Here is a 6,000-nt window from a genome sequence, read left to right as displayed (position 1 = left end):
GTTCTTTTCCCTTCCAAAGAGGAGTCCCATGACATTAAAGTCAAAACAAGGAGGTGCTTTTTCCTTATATGTTGGAGCTGGGATCTCGTCTAGGAAACAACAATCCAGGAAGATTTCGAATCCAGGCTGCCTTATACCATTCACGACAAAGGGTTCGGGAAATTCATGACAAGGGTAATCCTCTCCTTCTCTTATAAATTGCCCATTTAAAGTGAGAGGATATTGGTCCATGGGTATTTCCCTTTTTTGTATGCGGGCATCTCTTCGTGCCTTTAATTTTTCCTGGGCCCATTTGAAGTCTTCGCGAGTTGGTTCGAAACCAAGTCCGAAAGTATCCAATTTAGGAAGGCTAGGAAAAAACATGTGTTTAGCTATTCCCTTTTTCTTTCCTAGAGTCATTCCGGGAAAGTGTCCTTGTTTTCTTAGGATAGCATTCGTCACCATGTTTGAGTGGAGGTCATAATGAAGAGGGGTCCTTTCGTCTTCCTCTATTAAGGAGACCTCTTCGCTAAAGCCCCACAAATCTTCGTCATCTTCATCATGTTCTACATTAATTAGTGGATTTTCTATTGTTTTGATCCTCATAGGTGAAGCATCGATGGTGATTGGAATGCCTCCCACTATAGCCTTTACTTGTTGATGAAGAGATGAAGGGACGGCCTTTAGATCATGAAGCCAAGGGCGTCCTAGTAGTAAGTTGAAAGAAGCTTTGATATCTACTACTTGAAACGTAGTGGCATGTTCAATTGCGCCTGCCGTTATATTCATGGTGATTGTCCCTAATGCCTGTCGTCGTGAATAATCATAGGCTCTTATTCCTTGGGATGATGGGGATAAATCCTCGTCTCTTATTCCCAGCATCCTGGCGGTTCTAAGCGGGCATACGTTAATTGCCGAACCGTTATCAACAAGGGTCATAGGGACATTCATTCTTTTGCATATGACCGTGAGATTTAGAGCCTTATTGTGTTTGTCACCTTCCGGGGGTAGATCTTTATCTGAAAAGGTGACTAGATTAATTGGACTTGGGAGATCACTCGTGAGAAAGTTTGCGAGTCCCTCAGGAGTGGTGTCCGAATCAATGCCTACTTTAGCCAAAGCATCCATAACTGCTATTCTATGCTCTCGAGACGTGACTAAAAGCTTCCATACGTTCATCTCTACCTTAGTCTTTTTTAACTGTTTGACGACATCGTTGTCTTCTATGATAGGTATGGGGATTTGTTGGATAGAAGGTATGGGTTGTGTTGAAATGGGAGGTTGTACTCTCCCGGATCTAGTGAGGACATCTATAGGTGAATCTTCCTCATCCCAAATGTCACTTACCGGATAAATTGTTGATAGAGGAGTTTCTTTAATGTCTTTAAGGTAAACATCCTCATCATCACTGTCCCATACTCCATTTATTGTGGCATCCTGTGGTAGTTGAACTAGCTTTTTCTCATCAATCAAGCGTTGAACCAAATCTTTAAATCTAAAGCATTGTTCGATTGTATGTCCCCCGGATTGATGATATGCGCAGTAATACTTGTCTGTCCTCTTCAATGATTCAAATGGTCTCGGCTCGAGGGGTTGGACTTTTCCGCTCTCGAAGAGCATTTTAAACATATTTGTGTATGACATCCCAATTGGAGTGTACTTCCTAGTGCTCTTTTTAGGGGTGTCAATTAGTTGGAAAGAAAAGGGTTTCTTTTTCTTAAGCAATTCGTTTTGCTCTTTTATAGCTTCGAAGGTTTGCGACATAAACTTTTTTAATTCCGAAAGTATTAATGTTAATGCCACTACTTCTTGTTTAGACGCGTATTCTTGACCGGAGAATTCGAGAGTATCTTCGAAGATTTCTTCTTCAATAGTCTCGATAGGCTCTATGAGACTAGATGGATCCTCTTGGTTTTCTTCGTCGGAAATAGCCAAAGAATCTGATAGTGGTGCAGTATTGATGCTTGGCTTCTTACTTGCAGGGGGTAATGGGAGCTTGTTACTATCAATCAAGTCTTGAATGGCTTCCTTTAACCTCCAACAATTTTCTGTAGGATGACCTCTACCCTGGTGATATTTGCAATGTGCATTTGGGTTCCAGTTAGCGGTTCTCCTTTCGACAGGTGGATCTCCAAATGGTCCAATGGGAGTTATGAGACCTTTTGCATGTAGACGATCAAACGCGGTGTCATAGCTCATACCAATAGGAGTATAGTTCTTCCTAAATGGCTTCTTTTGTCCTTGATTATTGTTCATTGTTAGTACTTCATTAAGAGGAAAAGTGCTAACATTATTTGAGTGGGTAGATTTAGATGAAGAAGGATTGTCGTTCTTCTTATTTTTCCAGCCACTACTTGAGCTATTACTAGCAAGTTTTTGTTTAGTGAGGTCATCCTCAATGTTAATTCCAATGTCATATACTGCTTTGAATGTGTTTAGGTTGCTTTGGTATTTTAGATGCTTGGAATATTTCTCTTGGAGGTTCTTAATGAACATCCTAACGGATTCCTTTTCACTAGGCACTTCAACCATTTTTGCAGTGGTTTCCCTCCATTTATTGAAAAAGGAGGTAAAACCCTCATTTTCTTTTTGTTTCAGCATTTCTAATTCTCTGTGATCGGTTTCAACTTGTATATTGCATTTGTACCTTTCAATGAAAGCGGTCACAATAGATTCCCAACTAGAGGTCTTTTCTTTATCCAGTGAAAAGTACCACTGTTGACATACAGCTTCTAAGGACAACGAGAATACAGAATGGAAAGCTTTCCTATCTATTCCCTTAATACCCATTACAGTTTCAAAAGCCCTTAAATGAAAGTAAGGATTATCCATAGCCTTAAACTTAGGGATGTCGTTGGGATTGAATTTTTGTGGAAGGAGATCCTTATCCACCGAGACCCCTTAAGAGCTAATCTCTTGAAATCTGAAATCATTGGATAGCTTGCCCAAACTTTCCTGGATTAGGTCCATTTGCTTCTGTTTCTCAGCATTGTTAATTTGCAGTGATAGGTTTTGCAACATCTCAGCCAAGTTGGCTACCTGTCCCCTGACTTCATTAAGCTCTTCTTGACTAGCCATTGCCTTCTTAGCCTTTCTTTTCCTACCGATTGGTTTGTCGAAAAGTAAGACTTGAACGAAAGTGTTGTCTTTGATTAAACGCCCTTCCTTTCTTGACCACGCGCTGTAATTTAAACCATATTTGTTTTAATATTTGACTCTAATTGACTTGACTTTATGTTTATAATAAAAAAAATGATGGGGTATATATTATGTATATGTTAAGGGAAATTATATTGGAGGATTAATATCCGACTTACCCCCCCAAAAAAAATGACGGAAAACACGCATTCAAGACTCTCTAATCATGGTTATAACGTGACAAACAAACATGTTATGTGTGCGCTTTATGTGAATGTGAGTGACATGCATTGACTACTAGTGTGTAACCATGAGACTTTTAGATGCCTAAATTCAATTAAAGACTTGAACATGGTTTAAATAACTAACAAATTGATTAATTCGATTAGCAGATCCATTAATTAGACTCATTGTGATGACTCGGGTAAGAAAACTGGACTGTCGCCAAAACAACAGAACTGTCGCCACTGTTTAGAGCCTGTCGCCAGACGACAAAATTGTCGCCAGGCGACATACACTAAACTGCAGCGCCACAGTCCAAACTTCTGCGCCATTGCTGGAACATTAATCTGGACTGTTTCCAGTAATTTTACTCTAAGTGGACATGCCTAAAGTCGTACTAAGTCGAATTGATTAAATTATTAGTCATTAATTAATTCAAGATTAATTAATTAATTAATTAGTTAGACAAAGTCCTTTTAGTCATTAGTAAATTTATTAGTCTTGAACACAAGTCAAATAAACGGTTAAGGCACATATAATATATTCAAGCAAGAGGTACACATAGTTCACATAGTCACAAGATGAGTTTGCAACCTAACCATGGCTCTAGTTCTCTAAAGTTCGAGGATATGGGTTAAGTCAAAAGAAGGTCCATGGTTAAGAATCCACATGCATTGCACACAAGCCTGCCAAGAGGGTTGGAGCGAATGGACAAGATTCCGCGAGTGCGGTATGAGACTAGACTCGACGCCATGGTTGGATACATTCACAAGACTTACACGTCCCCAAATCTGAGATTTGCACAAAATAGTGGAATACTCCATTGGGCAGGCGAAGCAAGGAACCCCCAGAGGGTTATATCCATATGTAGAACACATATGGGTTTCAGAAAAGTGAGAAAACGATTCAATCAATAAGCAAAATCGAGCCAACAACACTAGAAAAGGTCAAAGCAAGAAGACAGAACCCTGGCTCGGTATTGGAAGAACTTGGCGCCAGACAACAGGGACTGTCGCCGCAAAAAAGTCCCTGTCGCCAGGCGACAGAAACTTTTTACGGGCGACAAGCCCTGCTTTCTAGACGCTAGTTCCTACATGCCTTGGCAAGTTTCTGTGTCCTTCGAATTTTCCAGTTTTCGTATTATCTTTTCGATTCTAGTCATGAAAGATATTTCCCAAATTTCCTACGTGTAAAATTCCTATGGATTGACTCATGGGGTGCTCCCATGAGGACCTTTTAATGCATATGACAATAATGTTAATCAAATTACGCACATGAAATACTTAGAATTTTTCGAGTCTCATCCGCTCATTCTAAATAATTGCCAAAATTTAATAAATTTCAGGAATATAAATAGAAATCCTCCCCAGTGGAGTCGCCAAAAACTGTAGGGAATATTTCAAGCATTACGATAACCCCAAACTTGAACCCCACTGTGATCATACACTAAAGTACGGTGGCGTTCCAAAGGGAAAGACAAAGAGCAAAAAGAGTCGCCAACAAGTTTTAAGGAACTTGTACCCAAAAGACAATCCAAAGGACCGTCAACTACTCCATAAGGTCTTGAACCAAACAGGGTCCTGGGATGAGGGTACGAATCCAATCTACAAAAGAAAGGACCCGCCCTATAAAATAGGCCTCTACTTTGTTCTGCTCGTATTCATGTGCGCTTTTCGAATAACATACAAACATTATATTAAACCTAACCTGTTTATCTATGTTGGTTGAAATTAATGCACAAATAAGACTATTATTGGCGATCACTTGAGTTAAAATCACATTAGCCTAAACCAAATTAATAATTATCTTATTAAGCGTGATTTCAAGTACAAATTCCCTTTAAACCTGCATAAAAGGTGTGATCAAGCAATAACAATAATATATATCAAGCAACATGACAATAAACAATAAATAATAATAACGATGATAATAACATGATAAGGCATAATAAAGCTTAATAATAATAGCAAGATCCTAGGCATGCTAACAAGATTAACAACAATTCCTAGCATGTCACTAAACAATAAAGATCAAAGCTTTAAACCTAACATGGTACTAACATGATAACATGATATTAGAAAGCATAAAATAACATCCTAACATGATACTAGAAAGCATTAAAAGCATCCTAACATGATACTAGGAATCATAAAACAATAATAAACATGCTATCTACATTGAAAGAGAGTAATAAAATTACATACTTTGAAGCCTCGTACCTCTTTCTAATAACAAAATACACAAGTTAGTAAACTTCAATGAAAATAATAAAGAATAATTAAAGAACTAAATAATTAAATTAAACAAAGTTTAGACTAGATTTGGACCAAACCCTCAGAAATTATCAAACCTTGCACGTCTAGGGCGAAGGCAACTTCGAACTTGGCTAGATGACTCTAAGTCTAATGTATGCGGAATATTGTTAAAACTAGAAAAGAGAGAAAGAAAGCATCAAGTGCTCAAGAGAGAAGAGAATAAGAAAAGGAATTAATTGTTATTGATGATTCTGAAAACAGGGAATCCGGACACTATTTATAATGAAAAAAATCCGGAAAAACACGGAATTTGATAAGGAATAAAACTCCACGCTGTCGCCAAGACTGGACTCTGTCGCGACGCGACAATGTCTGTCGCGAGGCGACAGGGTTTGTCGCGCGGCGA

The sequence above is a fragment of the Chenopodium album genome, chromosome 21 (assembly GCF_948465745.1).
Source record: "Chenopodium album chromosome 21, dcCheAlbu1.1, whole genome shotgun sequence".
Lineage (NCBI taxonomy): Eukaryota > Viridiplantae > Streptophyta > Magnoliopsida > Caryophyllales > Amaranthaceae > Chenopodium > Chenopodium album.
The sequence above is the reverse complement of the archived record's forward strand: the minus strand, read 5'-3'. Positions refer to the sequence as shown.